Below are 17,190 nucleotides of genomic sequence, written 5' to 3'. Positions count from 1 at the left end.
ACCTGTTATGGGCCTTGATTTGGTTGCAATAAAAATGATACATCAGTTCATTAGCATGATCCTTGCAGTTGGGGGCAAATAGAGATGAATGCTGTCTTGTGCAGATTTGCTTGTGGAGTGCCGTATGTTTAACAAGGCATTCAATCTTTGAGGCAGAAGAATGAATTCAAAGATGGCACAATAATGCAAAAAATGGAGCTAACTTAACCGAACAGGAGAAATTGGCTCTGAACTATACACTTACAGATGGGTGCAAAGGATGACCTCTTCCATTGTATATCCAAGATCTGTAAAAAAATCTCAAGGCATCTAGGTAACCTCTGTTTGATGTACCTGTGTATAAATACCCCTCTGAGACACAAGGACTAATTTCTAAGAGTTATAGTACCTTGTAACAAGGTACCTTATTATGCCAAACTTCAGCACAAAGAACTAACTTTGTTTCAAGTTTCTCAAGGAAGACATGCAGAAAATTGGGGTAATGTGCACAAAATTTCTGTGTTCAACTTTTCAAAGGAAACACTGACAAAATGTTAAGATTTTTGTGTTTGTCTAAAGAAAGTGTCCATGCATATGCTTTTCTAATACAGTACTTTTTAAAAAAAAACTATAAATTTAAATAATGTGCATTCTAGCTTTTCATTGTTCCCCCTTTAATGGCCCTCAGTTATTCATACAACACAGCAAGACAAGCTATGGCTTACCATGACCGTGCAGGCTCCTTAAGCAGAGCATGCAACAACTTTGCTTCCTCCTGGTTTTCTTTGTTCCCTTACCATGCTCAGCTAAGCCAAGATTTGGCTTCACACATTGCCCAAACCTAGGCTTGACATGCTAACCATGAACTGTAGCCAAGAACAAACCTTAGCTCAGTGTGGTGTAGGAGTCAGAATGAGTAGGGAGGAGCAAAGTGACTGCCATCTCATTTCTGGGAGCCCACATGTTTATGCAGTCGCAGCAAGCCATAGTTTGGCTCACTGGGTCAACCCGGCCATAGTTTCCCTTTACTTATGGTATGTTTATCTCTTGCATTTGATGCCCACATTTGCCCATCACATGATTTGACATGATGTGTGCAGGCTGTAATGAGCCTCAGGCCTACTCCCCACAGCCTCTTGATTGCAGCCAAGCATGACTTGGAAGCTTTTACTTTGTTTTCCTTAAACATGTTTTCATGTTTTGTTTGAATCCAGGTTTATGATTTAACACTAAGCATAGTTTTGAAACAAAGGTATTTTCGTAACCCATGGTTTGAGGTAGGTTTGTTTTGAAATTGACCGTAGTTAGTGTTTAAACATGGTCCATGAATCCTTTTAAAGGTGAAATATTTTCCTTAGCATGATCTTCTTTTGAATTCTTTGGATAGGGCATTCTACGTATCACACGAATGCTGCATTGTGCAGTAAAAAGACCTTTTGAGAGCTAGTCCACCTAGAAGTAATTCATATAGCTTTGGCCTTGCAGATACTTATTTAGTCCTCTGTTTTCTATGTTGTGCTAAAGTTAGTGTTCAGAAGAGCTCCAAAGATTCTGTAATCCTTGGGTTCTCTGTTTTTGGTTGCCTATTTCAGTGCTGCACGGAAGCCATAATTCCCAATAATTACAGGCTTAGTAGAGCTGCCTCTTTTTAGGAACAGCCACTTCCACCCCTAGACCCCAGTAAAGATATCATCTTTAATGATGCCTGTCTAAGAAATCATGCCCAGTCTTTTGCTATGGTGTGAAATACCCCTGTTTTTATGAAGAGCTGTGCTCAACTGTTCTATTTAAGCATTCCACACTGTACTGTGTTTTACAAAAGGTAGTAGGCAGCTGCACCTCAAAGTATGGTACTTTGGTGATATTGTAGTGACTGACGGGGGGGGGGGGATCTTCTACCTGGCTTTGTCTTTCACATCATAGTTGTGCAATGTATGGAAATGCCACTCAGGTGCTTCATCAGCTTGCATGGATCATTCCTCTGCTAATACCATTCATTGCATCCGTGGCCGCAAGTTTAGAAACTACCTTACATGATTAGGACAAACTGTGCAAATGGGACTTGCATACATTCATTTTTGATGTGACACCCTGGCAAACCTTTTTCTGTTGGAAAAAAAAGAAAGAAAAGTTGCCACATGACTTTGTGCTGGTATGAATCATACATCTATACTGTATTTCAGTTGTAAACTGGAGATGCCAGGTAATATGGAGAGGTGTGGTGAGAAACACATTATCTTTGTACTAGTGCTTGCAGAGTCCCATATTATAGCTGGCATAGAACTACATGACATTAATTATATTAACCATTGGTAGACATGGCTTCTCTGGTTGAACAGGTGCAATTACTGTTGGTGTTGGCATGTAAGAGTACAATCAAGACTCCATCTTAAATTTCTAGTCATTACTGGTGACCATATTTACATACCTCTTAATCTGTTCATTCTGTGCTTGCATTCAACATCCCAGTTACCTAAGATACACACACCTTCATTTGTGAGTGCTATGGATCTTGGCTCTTATTTTCTTCAAGATGTGTTAATGTGTTGCTCCTCTTGCATACATTTTTCACTCTTGGTTATGCCTGTTAAGGTATTTGGTACGATTCCAGGAAAAGGTCTAGTGCCAAAGGATTATCTTAAAATATTGTAAGGGACATATCTGGAGTGGGGAAAAAACCCTTCAAGGTTTGAACTTTCTTTGTCTTAGGTGATGTGAACTGATTTGACAACTGAATGGTGAATTTTTGCATGGCTGCTGGTGTTGTTGCAACAGTATTCAGAGCAGATATCTGGCAATCTGTGTTCTCATGCCCCCTATCCCATTAGTAAGCATAACTTTAGGCAAATAAGAAATAGTTTATATTCAGTAGTTAGTTTACCTTTCAGCATGTTCTGAATATTTTTAAATAAGATGAAGAAAATCTACACTGATATAACAGTTTCATTACAGCATGAAGCTTTTCATTCTCAAATAAACTAAATGTTAATGAGGGACGATGGATATATTCTAATATCTGTGTGACCTGGCAAATGGCTGACAAATCGAGAAATAACTACCTTATTGGGAGAAAAAAATGTATGAAAGTTCTGGCTGGGTTGTGCTGAAATATATGATATTTGGTTTCTGAGCTGCCTGTGTGCATGTGTAGATAAATGTGTGTTTCTGTTAAATTCCTATGGGTTGCAATGCCGAGAGACCATAGCTTAGGATACACAGAACTCCTCAAAAGCATCTTTTCTGAATCTGCAAGTTTCGTGTTCACTTGTATCAAAGTTGACTGTGGGGGAGATGCAAGTTGACAGTTATCCCTTTAAAATAAAAACTGGTTGCCTGCTGCTCAGCTTAATTATGCACATTAAAATAAATATTGACCTTTTGTGGGAAGCCTGCAGAACTCTTTAAAGCTCCTTTTATTATCCTATTACTTACACGGGTGGCTCTGGCTTCAGTAGCTGCATGGAATCAACACAGAAATGTATATCTCAGGCAGAAGCTTCCAAGTTTCCTTTCTCTTCCCACCCCCACAATGTAACATTAATTTGGTAAGGTTTTGTTTCTCACTTCTTGTCATGTCGCTGTGCTACTCTACGACGAAAATTTATGGTCGAGTGTTGAGAGAGCTAATCATTGTCTTAATCCAGCACAGCCTTTTGTGATATTTGGATGCTTTTACAGCTGGAGATGGAAACAGTCGCTGCTGCTGTATGAGAAGTGGATGGCCTTTTAATATTGCGCTAGGGAGCTGAGGAAAGTGGTTTACCAGTGACTTTGGTTTTTTAGTAGGATTGTAAAAGAGCTTTGTGTTTCACCCACATGATCCTTAGGAAAGCTAAACCTCCTGGAAAATAGCTGTTAATTTTTGCTCGGCATCCAAGTTAGTACCAAAGAGAAGGTGATAACTGCTAACTGAAGCTTGGCCCTTAAGTTGTTAGGGGCACCAGGTAGGAAGAATACTGAGAATAGTTATATTTTCGCGAACGCCACCAGCCAAATTCAGTCGAAGGTATTGAAATTGTAGTGCACTTATTGTTGCAGATGTAGTAGGAAGGAATGGGAACTTTATTGCAAATCCTCTCATGTGAACCATATTTTCCATATTGCTCACATTTTTATTCTATTCATGGGGAGTATTACCCAAAATTGCACTGCCCTAAGCTCATTGTGTTTATTTTACCTCTTCTAAAGCAATTTCTCATTTGACTACCCAAATCACGGAAACTATAGTATTCAATCAGTTGAACTGTTTTTCATTTTATGGGTCAGTCTCCCATGTTTTTAAATTGCAGCAATTGAGGGATACCTTTATGTTTCTGTTTCCAGTGTTGTGGTTCCTCCCTCTTTGCTTTATATAGGACATAAGGGACTTAAGTCATGCAAATGTGATGCAGTATTGACACTCACTAGAATGCTCTGATGTTTATGTCAGTCATCTGTTGGCAGATCAGCAGCTAGCATATTCAAAGGTGAATACATCCTAAAATTGTCAAGATGCGGTGAATCTGCAACCAGCTTGCTGGCATACACGTCAGTGCGTTTTCATGAGTCCAGAATAATCAAGGCTTGCAGAAGTTCAGACTCAAGAAAAGACACAAGGGAGAGCAGATGGAGCTGGTCCTTCCATGGCTTTCATAACTTGGGGTTATAAAGTTCAGGAAGGAGAGGGAAGATGGATGCAATTAGCTTCACATCGCAAAGATCACCGTTTTGGGCAAAGAAATGAACCAAAGAGTATGTTGCCTACCATGATCCTCAAACATGTGTCTCTGCCAGCAGTCAAATAATTTAAACCCTGTTGGGTTTCATTGGGATCAGAATGTGGTTAGAAGAGAGGAAAATATGGGGAAATGTGGGATGAAGATGATCTGCTGTGTGAGTTCAATGATGTGAAGAGCATTTGTGGAGAGGATGTAAACTTGTGAGTACTAGGCTTCTACTTTCTCTCTTAGGCATCTATCCAGGCAGTTCTATTTTTCTTTTGCTCATTATGTGGCATGAAGCATGGTGTTCTCTGAATAGTAGTTGCTGGGAATCACAAGTGAGGAGGGGGCTATTGTACTCAGGTCCTATTCCAATAGGCATCTGGTTAGCACCAGTGAAAAAAGGATGATCTTTGATTTGTTCCAGCAGGACTCTACTTAGGCTTTTATGTTCTTCTGGAGCAGCCATAGGGAACAACAGGCTCACAGGCTAATCTTCCTCAAACCACGCCCACCTTCCTATCAGCTGATATCACTTGCAATGTTGGCTGATGGATGGGAGGGCAGGATTTAATCCTGCATTGGCAGGAGCAGGATTGCACAGCCAAGGCAGCAGCATGGTCTTTCATCAGTGCACAAGTGGGTGGGAAAGAGGAAAAAAGGAGCCTGTACAATGCAGGTTTCTTCTCCACCAGCTGACTATCTGGGGCTTGGAAAACCCATATTTGGGATCCTGAGAGGTGGATAGGGCCACACACCAGTCAAATTTGGCCAATGAGGCCAATCGCAATAAGGCTTGTGGATTCAAAAAGATTCCCCTCCCCTGCTATGGAGTTATCTGAAATGGGAAAAGAAGGCCCATGGGATTGCCATTTCTTCCTTCATTTTTCTTGGTTCCTTTATAGTTCCTAAGGTTGAGTGTTAAATAGCAAAAAGTACACATGTTTCAAACTTTGGCCAGGAGACTGGTTCTCTTAAGAGAACTAGTGAGCCGGTTTACTCCAGAAATTTAGTAACCCAATAAGGTTTTGAGAATTTAAGTCATCCTGTGAAAACTTCGTTGCCTATTCCTTATGATTATATTTGCTCAGATCTTCCAAGCTTCTCTGCATGATAATACTTACAGATAAAACAGATTTTTCTGTGTCATCAGAATACATTTTTCACTTTCCGATTTATAGTCTTTCCCAATGAAAGGCTATGGTGATGCGGTTGGAACCAAGCTGAAATCCATAAAGCCCATAATTATGCAGAACATTTCCCCAGTTCCCTTAAAACCATTGTTCATCCTTGGAGGGCCACAGAATATTTTACATATGACAGCAATATTCATGAGAAACAGTTTCTAATTGATTTTGACACAGGTCTCTACAGCAAGCCCCACATGATCTGCAGAAGAGAAAAGAATTTGCCTGGTGTGTATGTGGCCAATGTCTGTTTCAACTCTATCATTATCATTATCATTATCATTATCATTATCATTATCATCAATTGAATTTATATACTGCCTTATACCTGGAGGTCTCAGGGTTGTTCACAGAATAAAAACAAGCCAACCACAAAATACGCAATAAAAATAAATAAAGGTAAAGGTAAAGAGACCCCTGACCATTAGGTCCAGTCGTGGCCGACTCTGGGGTTGCGGCGTTCATCTTGCTTTATTGGCCGAGGAAGCCGGCGCACAGTTTCCGGGTCATGTGGCCAGCATGACTAAGCTGCTTCTGGCGAACCAGAGTAGTGCACAGAAACGCCGTTTACCTTCCCACCAGAGTGGTACCTATTTATCTACTTGCACTTTGACATGCTTTTGAACTACTAGGTTGGCAGGAGCAGGGACCGAGCTACGGGAGCTCATCCCGTCGCAGGGATTCGAACTGCTGACCTTCTGATCGGCAAGTCCTAGGCTCTGTGGTTTAACCCACAGCGCCGCCCGCATCCCTTAAAATAAATAAACCAACCCAATTACCCCCTGGGGAAACTCAGGCCTATGGCCTCTTTTATCTGCCGCTCGTTATTCTCCATAAACCCCACTTCCTCTCCCCAGGCCCTGCCTCTCACTGGCAATAATCTGTGCCCTCTTTGACTGCTTTTGCCTGGCTGGAAAGTTTCCTTGAACTGTGGTGGTGCCTCTTGCTTGCCGGGATGGAGAGATGTGTGTGGGCAGAAACCTATATTTTATGTGGCTGTAACATAGCCTACTGTGTGTAGGTAAAGATTCAGAGCTGCTGCTCCACACACCTTTGCTGCTGTCCATACCCACTACTAAAAGGTAAAAGGTAAAGGTACCCCTGCCCGTATGGGCCAGTCTTGCCAGACTCTGGGGTTGTGCGCCCATCTCACTTAAGAGGCCGGGGGCCAGCGCTGTCCGGAGACACTTCCGGGTCACGTGGCCAGCGTGACAAAGCTGCATCTGGCGAGCCAGCGCAGCACACGGAAACGCCGTTTACCTTCCCACCAGTAAGTGGTCCCTATTTATCTACTTGCACCCGGGGGTGCTTTCGAACTGCTAGGTTGGCAGGCGCTGGGACCGAGCAGCGGGAGCGCACCCCGCCGCGGGGATTCGAACCGCCAACCTTTCGATCGGCAAGCCCTAGGCGCTGAGGCTTTTACCCACAGCGCCACCCGCGTCCCCTATACACACTAATAGCACTCACCAAAACTTGTACATTTGCCCAAGAGGCAATTCAACAGTGTGATGAAAAAGGACTCCCACCCTTGGTGCCTACTGTCATCAGGCTAAGTAGGACACTTATAAAAAACTTTTTTTTTTTATTCTAATCCCACAATATATTTTATCACATATCATTCCATTGTATGACTAAGTTGGTATGCCTGTTTCTCTGTGTTCCTTCTCAGTGGTAAAAAAGCAGTATTAAATCAGGACGAGTAATGCTTCTCATAAGTGTATTTAAGTTGTTTTCTGCACAGTTGCACAATGCTTTGCAGCCATAATTAATCAGGATACAACATTTAATATTGTATTTAATAAGAATGGCCGACATACGGTTAATAAAATAATGGTGCTTTAAAACATCCTAACAGAAGTTGCAACAACTTAGTCTGTATTGCTAGTTATGTAATGCTTAACCTCAGATGGCTTGGGTCTTCCCAACCTTGCTATGTTGCCACTGTATGCTACTGTTTCTACAGCTTTATCAGTATTGGGGGATAAAAGGTTCATTGTTATTTTTTTTGCTTTTGCTTTGAGGAGCTGATGCAGCTTTACAGTTCTGAATGCTTGAGTGCTTAACCTCCCCCTTTCTGCCCCACCTCCAATACATTTATCATTCTCTTAGTTTTTGGTATGACAGGATATAGACAGCCTTTCAAATGGTGGTGTGAGAACTGAGACTAGCTGATAATAGGTTTTCGATTTTGCATTTTTATAGTGGGACCTTGATTCCCAGTGATAGCTTTCATCTGTTAACTCGTTTATAGCCACTAACAAGACTGGCAATATTATAAAGAATAGATGATTTTTGCTGGCATGCAGACACGCTCCATTTTTTTAAAAAAAGGTTTGTTTTATTTGTTCTTCCATTCTATTTATATAATTTGTATAAACTAATTCAGTCAAATTGTTGAGAACTCAAAATGCTTTAAAAGATACTTGGTACTTAGTAACCTGAGGGAAAATGACACAGCTAGCAATCTAACCTTGGTGCTATAGATTCTTTTAATTTTTATTTTTGGCCTTAAGCAAAGGATGAATGGGAGCAATATTATTTTGCTCCTCTCTGTATTTCTGAAACACGCCTTATAATGCAGGTTCTAAAGCAGGGATCAGCAAACTTTTTCAGCAGGGGGCCGGTCCACTGTCCCTCAGACCTTGTGGGGGGCCGGACTATATTTTGAGGGGGTGAAATGAACAAAGTCCTGTGCCCCACAAATAACCCAGAAATGCATTTTGAATAAAAGGACACATTCTACTTATGTAAAAACATGCTGATTCCCGGACCGTCCGCAGGCCGGATTTAGAAGGTGATTGGGCCGGATCTGGCCTTAGTTTGCCTACCCATGTTCTAAGTGATGTGGATCCTTGGATCAATCCCTTAAATGGAAGTTGTATGCTATTTAGGCTAGCTTTTGAAGACCAAACAGATGTTAATATTTCCTCATTTACTATGCATAACATGGTATATTTCATGGAGAAACCATAACATTGATTATCCATAACTAGTTTGTCAAATTCTAGAGCTGTGTGCAAGCAGTGCAGTCAGCGGGTGAATTTCATTAGCTGTCCTCTGATGTAGGAACATGATTATTATTATTCTCCTTTTGCAGATCCCAAATTGTACATAATATAAATAGTTCTGTAGATGATTTATGTGCCAGTCTTCTACTGCATGTTAATATTAATGCACTCTCTGAACTCAAGAAAATAAAAGAAAGGAGAACTACTCCTTGGCTCATGTTCTTATGCACATGTCACCCCAAATACTTTCACAATCTCATCCAGACATTCAGCACTAGTATTTAAATCCTGGCATTCCAGACTTTTGATTCTAAGACTAAATTAGGCATTGATCATAAATCAAAAGGTGCTGAAAACAGATTCTCCATAGTGCAATTTCTACTTAAAACATCCAACTTGTGAATCGGGGCCAATGCATAGTATGTGAATATCCAGTGATGTTCCACTTATCAGGGGTGTCATCACACCCTCAGGATTGTGGGTGCCTGCCGCCGCAGCGCAGACATACAACATCACACACATGCCTATGGTTACCTGGAGTAGCACCTACCATATGAAACTGCATCTCTCTAGAAATAGCATGCAGCAACTATTTTATGGTTTTGAGAAGGCTAAAAACATTTCTTTTTACTGAAGCATTCCTGGAAGGCTGATACTGATTCATTCTACTGTTCACTTGGGTTCTCTAGAAACTACATTTCTCTGAATTTTTTATGGTATTTTGTTTTGTTTTGTTTTATTCTATGACATTTGTTCTTTGAAAATTATTGGAGTACAGTTCCCTTTGGCTCCAGCTGGCATGGCCAATGGTCAGGGATGATGGGAGTTTTAGGCCAACAACATCTGGAGGGCATTGTGTTAGCTATCTCTGACTTAGATCTGTAGGTCTCTTTAGAAACATGTTTGAATAAAATTGTTGCAGTATCAGCAGGAGTTGCTGCCATACGAAGGTCTTTCACCTTATAACAAAGCAACAGATGCCCTCACCCTATGTATATTTTCTACTTGGGTTCCAGGTGTCTTCAAATCGGGGCCCCTCCATTGGTAATAATATCCATGTCAGGAAATTGGAACTGCTTCTGCCACATAGTTCTTCCTAGAATAATCTTGATGTCAGAATCTGAGAGATTGCAACTATTATTTCACACTGATTTAAAGAAAGTAAAGCCTAAAGTAGAATTGTGGCTCAGTTTCAAATGTTAGCATGGCAAGAACACTGAGAGTAAATACTTTGTTAGAGCCCTGAAATGGTATGTTCCCTACTGATACAATCCCAGTTCTCCCCACTTACTACTTTGAAATCAATGTAAGAGATGGACCAAATAGTAGTAATAATAATAATAATAATAATAATAATAGAGAACTGAAAGATTCTCAATGGCTTAAGAGCTGGTCCACTTGTCCCTTTAGATACGTGTCTGCTAACACTAGGGGGAATTCTTTGAAGGTCGTCCACCACTAGTTTTAACCCCACCCATATTGTAAGATCTGGTTCCCCCTTATGCTGGTGGAGTTGTAAAGTACGTGGAACATATTGGCATATGTGATGGGGATATAGCTATGTACACAAACAGGTTGTAGAGGTGATTGGCAGTATTGTTGGCAAACAGTTCACCTTGGATGCCAAGTTATATCTCCTATCCATTTTTGATGGTGCCAGTCCTGACCTTACTTCTCAACAATTGATTCTATATCTCAAGGGTGGAAGGGCACATCTGTTTATTCTGTGGATCTGTGGTTTTAAAAAAGTCATGTTCATTGCCTTATCCGAAAAACTGACTCATAAAATATGTGCCACCAGGAGTGATGTGGGACCCCCAAATTAGTTTCTTTGTGGTTTATATGACCAAAACAATCTCATGGTTGGCACATTCCCATTATAAATGAATTTATTTGGCAACATTCAAGAATATTTTGTATGTTTGGTACAAATACACATCTTGTATTCCACTATGGAATATATTTTATGCCATTCATTCCTTTATATTATCTTGTAATTTTATTCTTCCTGTTTTTATTATTACTTTGAGCTTGATGGTTTGCTTGTTTGGACTTTTAAAAAAATTATGAAATGCTAGCACAAACTCTTACAATATTAATAATGCTGAAGGTTCAAGATTGTTGAGCTTATGGGCAGCATTATTATGTTTCTAGGGACTTTCATTGACTTCTAAACATTATATTCTAATAACACTTCCCTGCCAGGTTAATCTATTTAGTGTTTTTCTTTCACATAGTTTACTGTAAAAAGTAAGATAATTGCAGTTGAGTCTCCTGTTGCAGTTATACACAATGGTGGATGCTTAAACATGATATAACTCACTTAAAAAGGTGCGGTGGAAATATTTCTTCAGTGTCGTATATCTGAGCTGTATCCCATTTTATGTACCCTGTAGTGATTAGGAGTTAATTGAACTAGCATAAATGTTACACCATTACAGCAAGGTAAGTAAACCATTATTTGTTTTTGAGAGAGCAATAAATTAAGTTTGATGACTCTTTTGTCATGCATCTATGCTGGGCAGCAGCATTAAACTCAAGTATGATCAGACCCAACTGTACTAATGACACAGTTTCTTGCTCATGATTATGTATGCACCATCTAAAAAAACCCTGAAACTACTTGTGGAACTTTTGATACCAGCAATGCCACTTTTATCTTAACATGCCTGAGTGTTTCATGATTAGTACGTATAGCATATGGGAACTGTTACAACAGTACTGAAGCCAGACACATGGTTGAACACACACAGAGAGAGAGAGAGAGAGAGAGAGAGAGAGAGAGAAAGAAAGAAAGAAAGAGAAAAGAAAGAAAGAAAGAAAGAAAGAAAGAAAGAAAGAAAATGTTTGGGCCACTCTAGTGATATCATTTGGATCAGTTTAGGGTTATAGGTTAAGTCATTGAGTATCATCATCTCTCTCCTTTCAAGCAACTTTGTCCTGCATCATTGAACCATACACTTTCTCTCATCAATTTTGGTAGACAGTTTTATAGAGAGCGGATTGCACTTACCCCTCTGGTTAATAGGAGGCACAGGTTGCTCTTATGCACAAATTGAATTAACTCTAACATCTGAGTCATAAAGGAAGATCTGTCTCAAGGCAAGCAAGGGATGAAGGCCGGAAAGGGAATGCAGCATATTTTTTTCTCTTGACACTTTCAGTAGATAATTAGTCCACAGAATCACAGAACCAGAAGTGGATCATCTATTCTAGTCCTAACATACCTGTATCTCCAGTGGTAAATGTCTGCTTGACTTTACTCTGAATTTTGCCCTGGTGTCACCTGGCGCCTTTCTTCCTAAGGTCGCTGTACTGCTGCAATGTTGTTCTTGCAGTTTTTTGAAAGCTTCCACCCACCCCACCCCATTGGCTATTGTAGAAAGTGAGGGGAGGAAATTCTCAGGATAGCCACAGCTTCAGATAATATGTCCTATGGGCTTGCCCTGGTTTTCTGTTTTTTCCATAGAAGGAGGCCAGAGACTACAAAATTATTCCTAATCTCTAGAAAGTGTTATTTTTTAAAAATGTGAGCCAGCTGCATGCACTATGCACAAATATCGTCACTTCAGTATTCCATAAATAGATTTCTTATTTTGGTGGGGAAATAAGGAAGTCCTTTGCCTTGACTTTCAGTCTTTTCCCAATATTTCTTTTAGCCATTTTGACAAAACAAGATATATTTAAAAATACAAGCCATTAGTGATATTATGAGTAAGCCACAGATTCCCCCTGGGATGCGCAGAATGGGCAGGCATTAAAAGCTAAAGGGGTAGACTCACTTATTGAGCCTGCAAATGTTATCTGTGGCTGACAGAAAAGTGCCAGTTCTGGAACTTTGACAAATGGCTCTCCTTGTGACACTTTTGCCTTTCAGAATTTTTTTTTAAAATCCCCATTTGTAATGCTGGAATAATGACTAGAATCCAAAGATAAAATCTTCATGAGAAAACTAGCTGATAGTAGTGATCTAATGTTTGCTGGTTCCTTTAACCTAGATTCTTCCTGCAAAAGTTAACCACCTGAAATATTGAGCAGATAGTGTCAGTAGCACTTGCTAAGGTGTTAAGGAAACTGCTTCAAACATTGCTTTTGATTTGGCCAACGAACATTTAATAGATGAAATAAATGTTCCCACCATTTGTTCTTAGTTTCTTCTTGAATTTTTCTTTTTATTTGGGGAGGAAGGGGGAAAAAACTTGATCACGCCTGCACAGCTGAAAGTAGCAAGATTCAGGTGTTGCAAGCACCCTCATAACTGAGATAGCAGCATTTACCATTCGATGCTGTAGTTGTTCAGTCTCCAAGGCTTTTCTGGTAGCTGCTTCAAGGAATAGCTTTCCTGGCATGCATTGTTCTAAAGGAAATATGAGGAAACTGTAGCCCTCCGTGTGTTCTTGGACTGAAACTCACATTATCCCTAACCATTGGCCATGCTGCCTGGAAGTGATGGGAGTTGGAGCCCAACAACAACAACAACTGGAGAATGTCAGGTTAGTCTCACCTGCTGTAAAGCCTAAATAAGTCAGTACCTTTTTATTTTTAGTTGGAATTGATCAATTGATTTAGCATCATGACCATTTCTCTTCTAATACATAACAGGTGTGTGTAGCGGGTGTTTTATTTTCTGGACACCTAACAGTAAGCAATTACTGCATTTTTATCAGTTTTCCTCATTCATTTATTGTCTTTTTAAAAGTAGTTCCAGGTATTTCTCTCTTCTCTACTCCCCTCCCACTTTTTAAAAAAATGGAGTAATAGAGTTGTATTGTTCCCAACAAAATGACTTTGTTCCCAATGAAATGACTGCTAGTTACCACAAAACAGAAACCACATATAGATGCTAGTCTTGTTCAAGGGCAAACGAGGTCTAGGTGTATGGATATTAAGTCTCTAAAAAGTATTTTTTCGTAGACAGACATCCATTTTTGTTCAAAAGTTTTGATACATGGTTTAGAATAAATGTTTTCCTTCTTAAATGTAGCTTCAATAAAGTTTAGAGTAGGAAACAAAGTAGGCGTTTGAATAGTAAAACAATTGAATCTGTTTACCAATGCACAGTAATACTATGTGCAAGTCCATCAGTTACATATTGGTTGAATGTGGTTCCTTCTATATGCAAAGCATGCTTTCTGCTACTGATCTGTAACCCGTCTCGTAGTTTTAAGTGGAAATAGAATTTTTAAAGTTCTCTTTTCATGTAGTTCCGGCCAGTCATCACTGTACAACTGAAGAGCTTCAACAGACTTAATACAAAACCTATTTTCTTCTACAAGGTATCTCAGGCTTATGAAACAAATTCCTGTGCAACCTTCATCCCTGCTCCCTGCTCCCTGCTCCCTGCTCCCAAGAATTCACTGAGTTGGAACTCTGTTGATTTCTGATAACAAAAGCTGGATATGAGCATTTCCAATTTAAGTCTGTTCTAAAGAACACATACACATATAGGTCAAATATTGACCAGACCAAGAAATTACATTTGTAAAGTATCAGGATAACTGCAGTCTACTGAAAATGCAAGTGATGTACATCGACAGTTGCCAGGAGCTTACTTATTCCACATTTATTTTTGGGTCTACTCGTACATTAGTTTCTTTGGTTTAGGCTATTTCATTAAAATACTTAAAAACAACAGCAACATACACGGACTATATACAAGTGAAGATATGCCTATTAATGTGCATAGGAGTATGGGGTTCACAATCAATTATTCATAAACATAAAAATCAGGAATTAAGACAGGAGAGAGTTTGTATATCTCTACTGCCTGCTATGAAAGAAAATCATATTTGAGCAGGTCTCGGCACAGGAGATATGAGCACTGTTACACTATAAACATCAAAAGGTCTGTGGAAACAAATGGTATAGCATGTTAAAGTAGCTTAAACATAAACAGATATAGAGGCATGCACCTAAAGACAAAGCAGCCATCACTCATACATAAAGAGCTGTATGTTTAAATAAGTGTTCCATTAGAGTCACAAGTAAATTAAGTAAAATGGGAATTTTATAAGAACCCTTATATCCTTTAAAGTTCAATTATGACACAACCGTTTTTGTCATGAAGTGTCAGTGGCCTATGAAGACAGATTTCTCTACCTGTTTCATAGCAGTCCAGGGGAAGGGAAGTAAAACAAGGCATAGGAATCTCTCTGGAGAAGCTTCTCTTTTTTGATGTTTTTTCTTAGACTGAGGAAGATCAATCAAAGCAGGAAAGCCACTGAGGCACCTAAATGAACTCTAGCCAACCAGCTGCAATACCTATCTCTGGCCATTATTTGTGTGCTGCTGCAGTGCAGTAAACAAAGGGATCCCTTTGTATACAGGCAACGACCATTTCATGTAGGGGTTCCATTTCTCTTACCTGCACGTGTTCTCAGAGCATGCGTTAGCATGCCTTGTCCTGCTATGAGGGGATTCTGCCCTCATCCCGGTCCAAAAGGACCTGTGTGTTGGTGAACTGTGGGGAAGAGACCAGCTGTCAAGTCACAATTCTCAGCTGTAACAAAACAGCATTCTCTTCCCTTAGTGAGACCTTGAGGAAATCTGCCCATGGTAGGGTCTCTTTTCCAGGATACCTGCAAATGGGCCCTAACATGTGGGGAATCAAATAGGTAGAAGAGAAGAAGGGAGTGGGACGTGTCAGGGGATTTTTTTGTAAAGTCAAAGATGACCATGGGGCTGCGGTGCTCATCTCGCTTTCAGGCCGAGGGAGCCGGCGTTTGTTCACAGACAGCTTTCCGGGTCATGTGGCCAGTATGACTAAACTGCTTCTGGCACAACAGAACACCCTGATGGAAGCCAGAGCAGACAGAAACGCCATTTACCTTCCCGCCACAGCGGTACCTATTTATCTACTTGCAATGGCATGCTTTCAAACTGCTAAGTTGGCAGGAGGTGGGACAGAACAACGAGAGTTCACCCCGTTGCGGGGATTTGAACCACTAACCTTCTGACTGGCAAGTGGAAGAGGCTCAGTGGTTTAGACCACAGTGCCACCCACATTTTTTTAAAAAAAAGTCTGTTGGAAATGTTTGCCTGATTTTGCAAAACTTCAGAAACGAATCCTTTTAATTCTCCTGGTTATATTTTCTAGTCCTGTGAAGTTCATTAGCATGATGGACTATGTTGCCTCAGTGTAGATTTTCTGGAAAGTGAAGTCTTCCATTATTAAAGGCCACTCTTGTTTGGCTATGGTAGTGGATTGGAGACAGTCCTTGATTGTTTTCAGCATTCTATTCATTGTCTCTCAGTCTGGAAACTTGTGTTTCAGGATGTAAGATCACAAACAGAAGATTCTGATGTTAAATTAAAATATGATGGAACAATAAATGTACCAGAGATGAAGATTTTGTTTGTCTCTCTCCCCCCCCCCCCATTTCCATTTCTAATAATAGTTAAGTGGAACCAGAAATGGAGGCAAAGTTGATAAGCAACCTCAGCAAAAATCAAAATTAATATTTTACTGACCTCAATCTATATGAAAACCAAAAGGATCTACATACAACAAATGTTCCTTAAAATGTTACAGCAATGTACTTTAGACAATGGAACTGCCGAGCTTTGTATTAGTATGTATTTGCAGAACAGTGGTGTATTTGCAATGTCAGCAAATTCAATAACAGCAGCAATTTTTTCTATTTGGAGCAAACCTGCTGAAAGCAATCCATTTATATATAATGTTCTTTTTTTTAAAAAAAAAAAAAGGCAAAAAGGATGGGTAGTAATGTGTCTGAGGATCTCTGATGTTTTCTTTCTTTCAGTTTCTGTTTCATCACTGCAGGAATGAAATCTGGTCATAAAATGTATAGCTGCGTCTGAAATTTTGAATAAATCTGTTTTTCCATTAATTCAGTTTGCAAAAAGTGGGAGAACATCCTTTTTGTATCTTCTTTGCCAGCCATCCCATTTGTAAGATAAAGTTGTCCAGTGTAACACTTGGCTGTATTGTGTGTTTGTGCTTAATAGTTATATATCCTTTTAGTGACTTACCTATAGACCTGCTAATAGAGAGATAATTGCAACTAACAATTGGGAAGGGAACCCAAGTTTAACAACTTTGCCTCCAAGCCAGTGTGGTATAGTGGTTAAGAGCGGTAGTCTCGTAATCTGGGGAACCGGGTTCGCGTCTCTGCTCCTCCGCATGCAGCTGCTGGGTGACCTTTGACCAGTCACACTTCTCTGAAGTCTCTCAGCCCCACTCACCTCACAGAGTGTTTGTTGTGGGGGAGAAAGGGAAAGGAGAATGTTAGCCGCTTTGAGACTCCTGAAGGGGAGTGAAAGGCGGGATATCAAATCCAAACTCTTCTTCTTCTA

At 40.1% G+C, this 17,190-nt stretch overlaps 1 protein-coding gene across 1 annotated transcript in view; it reads left to right on the top strand.

Annotated features, from left to right (window-relative positions):
* TMTC2 (transmembrane O-mannosyltransferase targeting cadherins 2) overlaps positions 1-17,190 on the top strand; it is a 203,526-nt gene that overhangs the window by 63,466 nt on the left and 122,870 nt on the right. The gene's annotated exons all lie outside the window — the stretch shown is intronic.

Source organism: Podarcis cretensis (genome assembly GCF_951804945.1).
Source record: "Podarcis cretensis genome assembly, chromosome: 10".
NCBI classification, from domain to species: domain Eukaryota; kingdom Metazoa; phylum Chordata; class Lepidosauria; order Squamata; family Lacertidae; genus Podarcis; species Podarcis cretensis.
Note: the sequence above shows the minus strand (reverse complement) of the source record. Positions and strands in the feature narration are given on the sequence as shown.